The sequence below is a fragment of the Monodelphis domestica genome, chromosome 2 (assembly GCF_027887165.1).
Source record: "Monodelphis domestica isolate mMonDom1 chromosome 2, mMonDom1.pri, whole genome shotgun sequence".
NCBI lineage: Eukaryota > Metazoa > Chordata > Mammalia > Didelphimorphia > Didelphidae > Monodelphis > Monodelphis domestica.
Window position 1 is genome coordinate 209,237,209 of NC_077228.1, and position 14,699 is coordinate 209,251,907.

Below are 14,699 nucleotides of genomic sequence, written 5' to 3' on the forward strand. Positions count from 1 at the left end.
CTCATGTGTGTTTCTTGTAGACAGCATATGATAGGTTTCTAATCCACTCTGCTATTTGGTTGCATTTTAGGGATGAGTTAATTTCATCCACATTCAGAGTTATGATTATCAGCTGTGTATTTCCCAACATTTTGATTTCCACTCCTATCCCTGTCCTTTCTTCTTTCACTATTTCCTTTTATACCAGTGTTTTGTTTTTAATCTGTCCCCCTAATTCCCAACCTTATTTCGCTTCTCTTCCTTCCCCCCTCCCTTCTTATTCCCCTCTCATTTTTAGGGTCTTTTTAATGTACCCCCACCCTGTCCCTCCCTTGTATTACTTCCCTCCCCACAAGTTCGTTTGTTACCCTTCTACTTCTCAATAGGGTACAAATCAATTCTCTCCCCCAATGGATCTAATTGTTCTTCCTTCTCTGAGTCAATTTCAATGCACAGAAGAATTAAGTATTTCCTGTCTCCAACCTCTTTACCCTTCCTTTGTATTGGTATTCTCCCCATCTCCTGCCATGTGCTTCTTTATGACATATAAATTTACCCTATTTTGTCTCTTTTCCCATTTTGCTTAGTATCAACCTCTTTTTTTTACCTCTCATCCTATTTAATATGTCACTGCTCCCTCTAGGTATAATTATTTTAGTTACCCAGGAGATATTAATAATTTATGAGTTACCAATATCCTCTTTTCCTGTAGGGATACAAATCATTTTAATTTATTGGGACCCTTAAATTTTTTTTGTTTTTTTTTCCCTTTCTTAATTACCTGTGGTGATTCTCTTGAGTTCATATTTAATGATGGGGAGTAGGACAAAAGAACAATTGGGGGAAATTGGAATGTAATAATGACAGTTGGAAACTGAAGAAGGACTTCTGGGAAATTCTTGTGAGGAGCAGGGTCATGTGTATTGAGATGCAGAAGGGAGTGGAAGGAGGAGCTGTTTCTCTGAGCCATTTCAAGACACCTGTGGATATTTTTGTCACTGACAGAAATCCTAACTTTGTGGATTCCTGTTTAAAATACTCCCCATCATTACACTCTTGAGTTCTGCATTGTGACATGGAAATCACTTTAAAAGACTGATATATATTAATTTAAGGTCGCCAAGGAATTCAGCTATGTCATTCCTAAATGAAAACTCAAGTCAGCAGCCAACCTTTTATGGAGTTTAATTACAAACAGGAGGAAGAAAGGAATTAGAGAGAGAGAGAGAGAGAGAGAGAGAGAGAGAGAGAGAGAGAGAGAGAGAGAGAGAGAGGGAGAGAGAAAGGGGAGAGAAGGGAATAGGGCTTAAATACCCCTTCTGTTTAGGCTGGGCCAAAAGGCCCAAGCCCTTAGATAGCTGAGGCAAAGAAAGGAGATCAGTCCCTATTACTCACGTGACCAAAATGGAGAAACAGTCTCAGCGGCCTCCACCTCCAGCTTCCTTCAGAGCAGCACCAACCTCTCAGAGCCAAAAAACTCTCCAACCAACTCAGAGCCAAAACTCTCCAACCCCCATCAGTCCTCAGACCCCTCTATCTTCAAGGAAACCATCCAAGTTCCCTCCCCTCAGTTCTCACATCTACCAATCACTGTCCATCATTTTCCCTGTGCCAATGGTGGCTCTAGCTTAACCCAGGACCGCCCAGAGGTCTGTGGCTTTGCACATGTCTGTTGAAGGTCATATTCTCAAATAATTAAATCTTGATCTTTTGCTACAGCCCTTCCTAAATCCTGTTACCCTGAGTTGGGTAGAGATTGGAATAATTAAATTACAGCATTTGGGCATCAAATTTTGTATTCAAGTCTGGTCTTTTCTTTATGAATATTTGGAAGTCTTCTATTTTGTTGAATGACCATACTTGATTTGATTTTCAGTTCCCTGGAAGCATTGTGGTTTTGATTGGTGAGTGATATATTTATAGCAGAAGGATGATTGTTTGTTTTTTTTTCCACATGAGGAAGGGTTTGAGGAGGTCTGAACTTTTGCTGTCTCTAAGCCGCAATCTTAACTCCACCTCCCCATTCCCTTTCAGCTTTCATTGTCTGTCTCTTAGTTGTGAGGGCTTTCTGTTTGCCCATTTTCACTTACCTCTTGCTCCTTCTTTGACTGGCATCTTGAACTACTTTGGAATACTTTATTTTGTTCCCTCACATGGTTCTGGGGCATGCAGAAAAGTCTTGTGTTATTCGAATTTCCTTTCCTTTCTCCTGATTACTTCCAGAATTTCTAATTTGTCAGTTAAATTGTTAAATGAAAACACTGTGTCTCTTGGGGTTTGCAGCATAGACTTTTTTATGGAGGCAATATGTAGATTCTTTCTATTGGGACTTTTGTTTTCTATTTTCAAAAATTCTGGAAAGTTTCCTTGATTTATTTCTTATATTTTGGTGGGCTAGGTTTTTGAGTTGTATTTTTCTAGGAGATATGTAATCCTGAAATTGCCTATTCACATTCTGTTTTTGCTATTGATTATGTTTTAATTATTTGGAGATCATGCTTCCTTTTTTTTTTTAACCTTTACTTTCTGTCTTATAATTGATACTGAGTATCAGTTCCCAGGAATAAGAGTGTTATGTACTAGGCAGTGTGGATTTAATGACTTTCCCAGGGTCACATGGCTAGGAATATCTGAAACCAGATCTGAACCCAAGTCCTCCTGTCTCTAGAACTACCTCTCTATCCATTGAGCCACCTAGCTGCTCTATCATGCTTCTTTTAATTTACTATCTTTTTGCTTTTCTTCCAAATTATACTTAATTTTTGTGTATTTTCATTCCTAATCAGTTATCCTCTCTTTTATTTCTTTGGCAAGACTCACCAATAGGATTCATGTTTTTTTATGCTGCCAGTTATTTCTGTTCTGCAGGCTATAAATTATACTTTCACAATTCTTATTTCTCTTTTAAACCATTCAGGAACATCCTGCTGTGTAATAGCATGCTCTCCTGGGAATCTACAGGGTCTTCTGCCTCATCAGATGTTGATTTATAGATGCCAAAACTCTTTTACCTGATCTGGAAGCCATATTTCATTTTGTTATTAATAACACTGTTGGGTTAGCTGCTTATGTTCATGGTCTTTTGAGTTTTCATCCTCTTTAAATCTTTAGTTATTTCAGTCTTGTTCCTTCTCTTCCCCTATTACTCATTTCCTGACTCCCTCTCCATTGATAGATATTTCCCTGGAACCTGGATCTCTTACCCTCCTTCCCATACTAGTGAATTCATGGTTCACCAGCCTCAGTTTCTTCTTGAGATGGCTTTTATAAGGAATAGAACTGACTCCAGCTCAATTGTGGGCTTTCCCTTAGGCTTGCTGGAATGTCATATAGCCTCCCACATGTCTCCTTCCACATTTCCTTCTATTTCTCAGTTCTCTGGCTGAATTCTTTTGAGGCTTATCCACTTCCTGCTTTGGGGCCTGAGTTATGCTTCAGGGTTTTTATGGCATCCAATACCAGATGGGGAGGGAGAGGATACATATAGTATTAGCATTTTTATAAGCACTTGGATCAGCTTGTGTAGCCCTGCTGCCATAGCATGGTGTATAGTGGAAGAGGGGATAATAAGTGAGCCTTATTAAAAGATAGATATTATTATGTAATTTCACTGAGCTTTTATCTAATTTTAGTCTGAGGAGATAGCTGAAATTGCTTTGTCTCTTGCACATAATTTCTATTTTGAAAAGATTCAAGGGATCATGAGAAAATGTCTATTTTTATATCTTTAGTCTCTGTATATTATTTTCAAAGTTGTCTTACTAATATTTTCCTTTTGAAATTTCTTCTGTTCCCTTCTGTCTTTTTTCAAAATACTTCAATATGACCATCTTTTCTTCCTTTTCCTTCCTTTCTTTGTTTTTTCTCCCTCCTACCTTCTCTTGTTCCTTTTTTCTTTCTCTGTGCTATCTATAGATCCCCTCTTCCCTACATTCCCCCCCCAAAAAAAGCAAAAAGAACAAAGAAAAACTTAAATCCTTATAACATGCTTCCAATTCTGAAGACTTGGAAAGTTATTTTTCTTTATACTCTTTGTTACTATATAAATTGTTCTCCTGATTCTGTTTACTTCACTGTGAAACAGTTCAGGTTTTCATGAGCTCCTCTGAAAACATAATTTCTTATATAATATCCTATTCCATTCATATTTCTTTTTTTCAGAAATTCATCAATTGATAGAATCCTTCATTTGTTTCTAGTTCCTTTTTTAAATAGAAAGAGTTATTATGAATGTATAAATGTGCATATTGATAATTTCCCTTTTTTAATCTTTTGGGGCATAGGCCTAAGTAGTGGTATCTTAGGTCATATAATTTTTTTTTGGAAGGAGATATGTATTTATTTTTTAACATTGATTTAAAAAAATTTTAATAGAAATTTTCTCTTCCTCTAGCCCTTCTACCACCCATTGAAGAGGCAAGCAATCTGATATCAATGAAAAGCCATTTAAACATATTTCCACATTATTCACATTACAAAAAATTCAAAAGCAAGAAACATAAAGAAAATGAAAAATGTAAACTTCAGTCTGCACTCAGAGTTTATCAGTTTTCTCCCTGTGGTGATTTATAGCATTCTTCATCGTGAGTCCATTGAAATTGTCTTGGATTATTGTATTGCTCAGTATAACTAAGGTGTTGTTAGATTTTATGGTTGGACTGAATATTAAATTGGTGGTCACCAGGGATTTAATTTCTAAATCCCAAAATAAATTACTCAAGTAAATAGAATTATGGTAGTTTATTTTAAAATAGAGGAAGATATATATATATGTATATATATATATATATATATATATATAGAGAGAGAGAGAGAGAGAGAGAGAGAGAGAGAGAGAGAGAGAGAGAGAGAGAGAGAGAGAGAGAGAGAGAGCGCTTCCTCTGAACCAGTTAGAAATTCTAAGGCATCAGTCAGGGAAAAGGAGTCTTAAGGTGATGAGCCTTTCTCACAGGTTCACCCCTCCAGAAAGGGCAAGGAAAAAAGTCAGCCTTTATACTCACCAAGGTGACCATCTAAACAGAAAGCAGTCTGAGGGCTCCTGCACAAACTCCTCCAGGGCTCCGTTCCACAGCCAACTGTCTTTACTCCAAATCTGAGTGTCTATCTTCTAGTCTCTCCTCAAGTGTCAGTCTTGACTCCAAGTCCGAGTGAGTCATTTCCAGTCCAACTCCGAGTGACTGAATGATGATTTCAGTCCAAGCCAGAATGACGGATGATCTCTGTGTGTCTCTGTTTCCACTATTTAAAGACCTTTTTCTCTTGTGTCACCTCCCCTAAACTTTATGTCTACCAATCACAGCAGATACTCTTTTCCAGGACTGCCCACTCTTTCACACATGGGTCACAGACCTCCCACTTAATGTATGGAATGAGTGTTCATACCTTTTTGTTGTTAGTTCACACCTTTTTGTAGTTAGTTCATACCTTTTTGTGGTTAAAATGGGTAGATCTACTTTAAGAACTGGGTTTATACTTTGGGTATTAAAATCTAAAAATAGACAAGGGATTACAATTTAATCTTCACAATAAAGAAGAGCTAAGTACCTTCATTGTTACAATCAGGAGAGAGCTAAATCCAATCTTCACAATGTCCACAGTTAATCATCTTTAATTGCTGTTTATGTGTACAATGGTTTCCTGGTTTTTTTCATTTCACTTTGTATCAGTTCATAATAGTCTTCTCAAATTTTTCTGAAATTATTCTGCTTATCATTTCTTATAACATAATAGTATTCCTTCATAAATATATACCACAGTTCAGCCATCCCCCAATGGACATTCTCTCAATTTCCATTTCTTTGCACCCACAAAAAGGTGTTGTTATAAGTAGTTTTATATGTTATATTAAAATTCTGTGGAGACTGCATATAAATTTATAATTATTTATTAGATAGTAAAAGTGGAAGTAAAAGTAGAAGAAAGATATAGTCACATGTAAGAGAGGAAAGTCAGATTCAGCATAATGACTTGGCTGAGCCTAACCTGAGTTTGAAGGGCTTGTTTCTTCTATTTGCTAGCCAAAAGCAACTGTACCAAGAATGTCTCCAGATCAAGAGAGCTCTCCTTCCTAAAACCCCTCTATTAAAATCTTCAGTAATGTCACTTCTTCTGGGTCTCTCTGATTAAACAGAATTAACCTCAGCCTCATTAAAAAGCCAGTCAAGAGTAGTGGGTGACAAATGGCAAGCATCTTCTAGGACACCACGGAGTCATGCGGCCTCTGGTAAACTCCCAGAATAGGCATACACAACCAATCAAAGTATGGGGCTGAAGCTGACCAAAATGAGTTTTCAAAAGAAGAAAGAGTGGTATAATTTATATTAATTTCACACATGTGCAATAGGTCTTTTTCTTTTTTCTTTGATCTCTGCAATATAGACCTAGTAATGTTATTGCTGAGTCAAGTTTTATAGCCGTTTGGACATAGTTCCAAATTATTCTCCAGGATAATTAGATCAGTTTACAATTCCACAAACAGTGCATTAGTTCCAATTTTGCCACAACCTCTCCAATATTTATCAGTTTTCTATTCTATCATATTAGCCAATCTGATAGATATGAAATGGTGCCTCAGAATTGTTTTGATTTCTATTTCTCTAATTTAGGTCATTTTTTCATGTGACTATTAATAGCTTTGATTTATTCTGAAAAATATCAGTTCCTCTCCATTGACCACTTATCAGTTGGAAAATTGCTCTTATTTTTATAAATCTGGCCCTGAAAAACTTAACAAAAAAAATTCCCCAATTTTCTATTTTCCTTCTAGTTTTGCCTGCATTAGTTTTATTTGTTCAAAACCCTTTTAATTTCATATAACCAGAATTCCCAGTTATGCTTCCTATGAACTATCTCTTATTTGGTTATAAACTTCCCTTATCCATAAATCAGACAGTTAAAATTTCCAGGCTCTCTTAATTTGCTTGGTATAACCCTTTATGTCTAAATCATGTATCCATTTTTGCCTTTTTTTGGTATATGATGTAATATGTTGGTCTATGCCTAGTTTCTGCCAAACTACTGTCTAGTTTTCCCAGGATATTTTGTCATAAGATAAGTTCTGCTCCAAAAGCTAAAACTATAAAGTACTAGGTTACTATGGTCATCTACTACCATGTATTCCATACTTAATGTATTCCACTGATTCACTGCTCTATTTCTTCATAGCTCATCTTCTTTGGGGCATAAAATTCTTTGGTATTATGCTTTATTTTGGTTCTTTTAAATTTTTTTTGAGATTTTATTGTTTCATGACCCCTAGTCTTACAACAGTAATAGTAGAATGAAAGTATCGAAAGGACAGTTCTTGTTTCAAGGCAAAGTTTATAGTTATCTAATGGAATTTTGCAATCCTTTAAAGGCAATTTTGAAATGTCTATTCAACACACAGAGAAAGATGACTAAGCCCTCTAGATTGTTCACTTAAATGTATGTCATAATCCAGATAATAAGCATTCTTTATCTTGTAGTTCTTACTCCTTAGATTATCACAAACTTTTTTAATGGTTTAAAAAATTGTCCAAGTGATTCTACAATGTCTTAAGAGTGGGTCTTAATTCAACCAGTACAATGCCATACACAAATAAGAGTATCCTGAAGTACCCCATCATTTATAGGGATCTCTTTTCAATTTTTATTTTCCTCAATCTCCTACATGACCTCTGCATGGGTGATGCCTTAGTATTTTGAACTCTTGAATTAATTGCATAGCGATTAACATAATTAGATGCTATTGTCTTCTAGTCAATTAGTAAAAGATATTTTTAATACTAATATTCCATTGATGGTACTACCTAGACGTGAGTTAAGGAATTCTACAGTCATTTAAAAAAATGTTTTTTAATGCAACCAAGATTAAAAGAGAAACAAATGGAGGGGTGGAAAATTTTATAACAAATTTCTCTGATAATGGTCTCATTCTCAAATATGTAAAGAACTAAGTTAGATTTATAAGAATATAAGTCATTCTGCAAATGACAAATCAAGGATAGGAATAGGCAGTTTTCAGATGAAGAAATCAAAGCTATCAATAATCATATTTAAAAAATGTTCTAAATCCAGTTGATTAAAAAAAATGCAGATTTTAAAAACCCTGAGGTACCACCTCATACTTATCAGACTAGCCAGTATGTCAGTAAAGGAAAAGGATAAATGTTGGAGGGGATGTGGCAAAATTGGAACACTAATATATTATTGGTGGGTTTACGAACTGATCCAATCATTCTGGAGGACAATTTGGAATTATGCTATAATACTGCATATTTTATAGCTAAAAGAGATATAATAGAATGCATACCCTTTGATCTAGTAATACTCCACTAGTTCTGTATCCTAAAGAGAGTTAAAAAATGGGAAAGGACCTGTTTTTACGAAAATATTTATAGTTGCATTTTTTGTGGTGGCAAAGAATTGGAAACTAAAGTGATGACCCTCAATTGAGGAATGGCTGAACAAATTATGGCATATGACAGTGATAGAATACTATTGTGTTGTAATGAATGATAAACCAGATGATTTTTTAAAAAGCTGGAAAGACCTACATGAACTGAAGCAGAATGAAACAAGCAAAACCAAGAAAACATTGTACACTGTTACAGCAATATTGTAGAATGATCAAATGTGATAGACTTGGCTACCATTAGCAATACAATGATTCAGGACAGTTCTGATAAACTTATAACAAAGAATGTTCCATCTCCAGAGAAAGAACTGTTGGAGTAGAAATGCAGATGAAAGCATATGGTTTTTAATTTGTTTAGTTGGGTATGTATTTTAGTGTTTTGGTTTTATAAGATTATTCACTTACAAAAATGAACAATATGGAAATAAGTTTTACATGATAATACATGTGTAAGTCATATTGAATTGCTTGACAGCTCCAAGAGGAAGGTGGGAGACAGTTTGAATCATAAATTTGGAAAACTTATGTGGAAATTTGTTTTTAAAATAAAATAAAAATATAACATTTTTAAAAGAATTTCTGTTCAATATTAAGTCTTTAATAAAGCATTTTGTGTTTAGAAAGAAACCTTTCTTCTGAACTCCTGAGCCAAGAGAATAAAACTAGAAGGGTGTCCAGGGGTCCTCAAAGGCAATAAGAAGAATGTTTATAACACAATGGGATCAGGAGGGCCAAAGTTGCTGATAGCAAGCAAGGCAACTTTATTGAAAGTTACATCTTTTTTATAGGGTGAGAGAACAAGCTAGTACTCCAGCACAAACTTTTCATATGCACAGTAACAGGTAATGATTAACAGAGTGAACTTAAGTGGTTACAATGCAGTCTGCTTACCTCATTGAGTTTTAGACAAAGATTCTATAGAAGGATAAATCATCATGTGAAATAGCCTATACTGAGAGTTCTAAGGAATACATACATCAGTGATTTTGTAGGGAACATCTTGTGGGGGCAGGGTAGGGGAGAAGAAAAGGGGGAGCTTGAAGCTACAGGCCTCAAAGTGAGAGGTGAGATACATAACAAGCGTTAGCTGCCCAGAGCTGTGCTCAAAGGGTCTCAGGCTTTGCCTTGTACATTTCCTCCCTTTTTACTTAAATTAGACAAATGACGATGAAGTAAATATATGCTTGATTTCAATTTTTGCTTTCTGAGGTGGAAGCAGAGTATAGACATTTAGGTCTGAATACTGGGAATATGTACTGGAAGCATGACAAATGTGGATTATTTGAGGAGAACAATCTGATCAGTTACAGATGCAATGGATGAGGCCCCCTGGAATAGTTGGGCTGGGGTTTTACTCCCAACTATTTCTTCCTGCCCAACAACTGTATCCTCTGCCACAGGGGGAAGGTTCTTCTTAACTGAAACTCCTCAATGTGCCTTTGGGGGGTCCCTATTTGGGTGCCACTGAAGAGAAGGTGCATAGGAAATCATCACCAATAAGTCATGTTGCATTACATAGGCAAGCCTATTTGTTATCCATTTAAGAAATAGCCTGGGGCTTTAAGAACAATTTATAAGTTGAGGTAGTTAGGTAGCATAGTAAATACTGAGCCAGGCCTGGAGTCAAGAGGACCTTTGTTCAAATCTGGCCTCGGATATTTCTAGCAATGTGACCCTGGGCAAGTTACTTTAGCCCCAATTGCCTAACCCTTGCCACTCTTCTATTTTAGAATGATTACTAAGACAAAGTAAGAGTTAAGGGGAAAAAAGACAGTTTACAGGAAGAAGAATAATGGAAAAGAACATAAAGTGATGGGAAGTTAAAAGATACTTCTGGAACAAGGAAAAACAGATTTTTCTTTGTGTGAGTTCTCTCACTCTTTATGATTTTAGACCTTGAAAGTAGCTATTTTCCATCTAGATAGCTAATGTAATTGAACTTGTATTTATCACCTTCACGTTCAGAGGAGAGGGCACAGCAAACTATACAATTTATTCTCTGCCCCCAGAATATAAGAATGCTGTATATTACATATAATAACAGTTATGTTGGGTTTAAATAAACAACATGAGGATCTTGCAGTGTCGCATAAACTCACTCTTCACAGTGGGGAAACTAGTTTTCTTCCTGTTACTATATTCCAAATACTTAAATTTAGGAGAGCCATTACATGGTCTTAGGCCAAAAGACTTAATTTTGTTTGGGTAGAGAAAGTAGAGAGACTTGTAACTTATAGCTCAGGTTAGGGACTAATGAAAAGACAAGTAAATTCAAACCACAGAGCAGAAGACCACAAAAAGAAAGCAATTAATGTTCTATTTAGGTGTATAAGTCATCTAGAGGGCAGAGTGTATAGAGTATCAGGTCTAGAGTCAGGGAGACTTGAGTTCAAATCTGGCCTCAGAAACTAGCTTTATAACCGAGGGCATGTCATTTACCCCTGTTTGCCTCAGTCTTCTCATCTATAAAGTAAGCTGGAGAGGGAAATGGTAACCCCCTCTAGTATCCTTGCCAAGAATACTACAAATAGATTCACAAAAAATTGTACATGTAGCCTGAACAACAACAACAAGTTAGACATTTTACATGAAAGAAAACTGAAAAACAGAATTTTACATAAATTCTAGCTTCCTGTTCACTCATCTCAGCTTATGTGTGAGCCAGGAACTACAGAGCAGCTAAGTCTCCAAACCTTAGAACCAAATTAAATTAGGCTTCAGTCAAGTGAGCTAATGTGCTCCCAGACTCTACATTGTTTAGGGGTTTTTGTTTGTTTGTTTAGAAGTACAGAAGTCATTGTTCAGAAAATGGCAAAGGAATGCACCTGCAAAGAAACCAGTACACTGTGACCTGACATACTTAGAAATTAGAATTCTTAGTATGTCACGGGATTAAAAATCACTGTAGTGACAAGTATAGAGCTTGAGCATTCGTTTCTCCAAAGTATGTGGAAGGAACTAGTATTTTTATTTGTCAAATTTAATTAAAGTCTGGGACTTTGAATGCATAATGAAATAAAGTAAATGTAGGTAAAATCTCAAGCCTTGTAAGTTTGAATTGGTTCCAAGCATGACTAGTTTAAAGTTGAGCAATGACCATAGTCTACTGGGAATTTCCCAGAGAAAATCACTGTTTACTTGTGAGTAAACTGCTTAGAACTATGTTCACAGTTCTCCATTTTTTTAAATTAGTGTCAAAGCAACCAATTAGTCTTCCTGCAATGTCTTTAAACCATAGCCCAAAGATCAAATTTACCTTGGAATCCCCAGTGGCTTTTGGAACTAATAAGCTATTGCAGTTTTCCTGAACTACCAGAATTGGCCCAAACCTTGGAATAGGCCTTCATATGGAACAGACCCTCAAGATTGACTGTTAAGACAGAGTGACTTCCCTAAATTCAACAGATATTTATTAAGTACCTAATGTGTACAGGTATGTGTATGTCATTTAATATCTTGGTGCTCCCAAATAATTCTCAAAGATTATAAATAACATATTGATCTGCTTTGCTGGACAGTTTCCATCCTAGAAATCATGAGGTTCAACTTAAAAATATATATTTAAATGAACCTAGGACCTCCCATCTCTAGGCCTGGCTCTCAATCCACTCAGCCACCCAGCTGCTCCCAAAATGTGATTTATTTACAAAATTGTATTTAACATAGAACAGGGTGGAATTCTTCATGTTAGCAAATATTTTTGAGGACATATAATATTTGCAACATATAACTTATTATTATTACTTAGTTTTATTTGTAGAATCTCAGCAACTTCTGAAAGTATCAAAGATGCCAACCCAGGAGCATTATAGAAGAAGGTATTTTCTTGCCTTAGAATCTTACAGTTACAGTAGTAATCCTAAATAGCAGATTCTAAAAGGATATATAAATTCTTTAGTTATATTAAAATTTGATTATATAATGGAAAAGTCTTCTTATGCAGTAGGGGAAAAAAAGCCTTGGATTTAAGTCCTGGTTTTGACAGTTTCTACCTAGATGACTATGAACAAGTCATTTCAGTTCTCTTATTTCTGTTTTCTGATTCCTCGTCTACAAAATGAGGATGATAATATGCATTTTGTCTATGGAACTGTTGTCACAAAAGCACTCAGCCATAAAATGCCACATATATAGCATTTATACATATAATCTCTCTTAGATATTATATATGTATGTATTTTCCACTGTGCCTCCATATTTTTAATTAACTTATTTTATTTTAATAACAAATTTCCACATAAATTTTCCAAAGGTATATAATTCATATTGTCTCCCTCCCTAATTCCCTATCCCCTCCCAGGGCTGACAAGCAATTCATATTACATATATATATATATTATCTTGCAAAACGTATTTCCATATTATTCATTTTTGTAAGTGAATGATCTTATAAAACCAAAACCCCAAATCATATATCCAAATAAACAAGTGATAAATCATATGTTTTCATCTGCATTCCTACTCACACACTTCTTTCTCTGAAGGTGGATAGCATTCTTTTTCATAAGTCCCTCAGAATTGTCCTGGATCATTGTATTGCTGTTAGTAGCAAAGTTTATTACATTTGATCATTCCACAATATTTTAGTTACTGTGTATAATGTTCTCCTGGTTCTATTTATTTCACTCTGCATCAGTTCACATAGGCCTTTCCAGATCTTTCTGAAATCATTTTGTTCAACCATTCCCCAAATGAGGGATATCCTTTTAGTTTCCAATTCTTTGCCACCACAAAAAAAAAAATGCATCTATAAATATTTTTGTACAAACAGGTCCTCTCCTGTTATTTTAATCTCTTTGGGATACAGACCTAGTAATAGTGTTATTAATGTATCAAAAGGCATGCATTCTTTTATAACCCTTGGGCATAATTCCAATTGCCCTCTAGAATCTCACATATTACATATGTGCGCATGCGCGCACATGCACACACACACACACACACACACACTCACTACCAGTACTCTATCTGCCATAAAAACTTTAGTGCTGTTGGCACTGACCATTGTCATAAACAAGCATGAACAGATCTTATTAGTTATAGGCAAGAACTTCATACAGTTTTTTGTCAATGATATCCTCGCAGTCTCGGAAAGTTTTCCTAATAATGAGAAGAGATGGAAAAAAAAATAACACCAGTGTTTCAAATAGTTCCGAAGAAGTACCACACTTAGAATAGAGTTTTTTAAAAACACCTTTTGAGTCTGATGGTCCAAATCTAACTAATATACTCATACATCAATAATATATCAACTAATATATCAAAATATTATAGTTTGAATAATTCTGCTAATAAGTTTGAAAAAGCTATTATCTCCTATAACCAGAGTAAAGGAATATATTTTCCCACAATACTTGATGAAAACTGAAAAAAAAAATTCAGGATCTGTACAAAAGTATATGCTATAGACATATAGATAAAGTTATCTAGGAATATTCCTTAAAGACAATTGTGAATGCCATTCTTGCAAGAAAAAAAATTAGAAAACTGTTCCAAGACCTGCAGAAAGACATTGGAAGATTAAATCACCATCTAGATACTACATGTAGTAGAAAATTTGAATACCCTGTGACTTGATTAAAGACACTGAGAAAGAAATCTGTAGAATGGAATTCAAAACATAAAATATATTAGAAACTTGATACCCTTAATCTATAGTTCCTTTGCTGAAAAATGAGGAGTTGGATTATGTGGCTATAAGGTCCCTTTCAACACTAAACTATTATCTTATGAACAATGAAAAAGCAAAAATGATAAGATTACAATGATACAAATAGCATACCAGAGAGAAAATAAACTATTTAGCATTATTCAAAAACCATACCATAGTTCAAAAAACTATGAAGAACATGAAGAGAAGAAATTAGAGAACCCCCCAAGAATTAGTAATTTACATAGCATTTTAAGGTTTGTGAAGTGCCTTACGAATATTATCTCATTTGAATTTGTGAGGTAAATGCTATTAGCCTTATTTTATAGGTAAAGAAACTGAGGCAAAGATTAAATTACTTTCCGAATTACATAGTTAAGTGAGATAGGATTTTAATCTGTCAGGAGTTCCTGACTCCAAGCTCAGTGCTCTATTCACTTTGCCAACTAGCTAGAGAGAATGTGGAGAATTATTGGTCCTCTCCATGGTCTAAGACCAACATAATATAAATACAAATTAGATCAGACACAAAGCAGCTATCTTATACATCGTTAATGTAATGAACAAAAGGCCAGTTATGTCAAGGAAAGTAACTGAAAATAGCTTCTGTACAAAACTGGAAAAAATGGGCCCTGATAAGGTTTCAAGTACTTGACAAATGAATCATTAATT

General features: G+C 35.1%; 1 protein-coding gene across 14 annotated transcripts in view; it reads left to right on the forward strand.

Annotated features, from left to right (window-relative positions):
* The window catches only part of TANC2 (tetratricopeptide repeat, ankyrin repeat and coiled-coil containing 2), a 686,196-nt gene that overhangs the window by 475,402 nt on the left and 196,095 nt on the right, over window positions 1–14,699 (forward strand). The window lies entirely within an intron of this gene.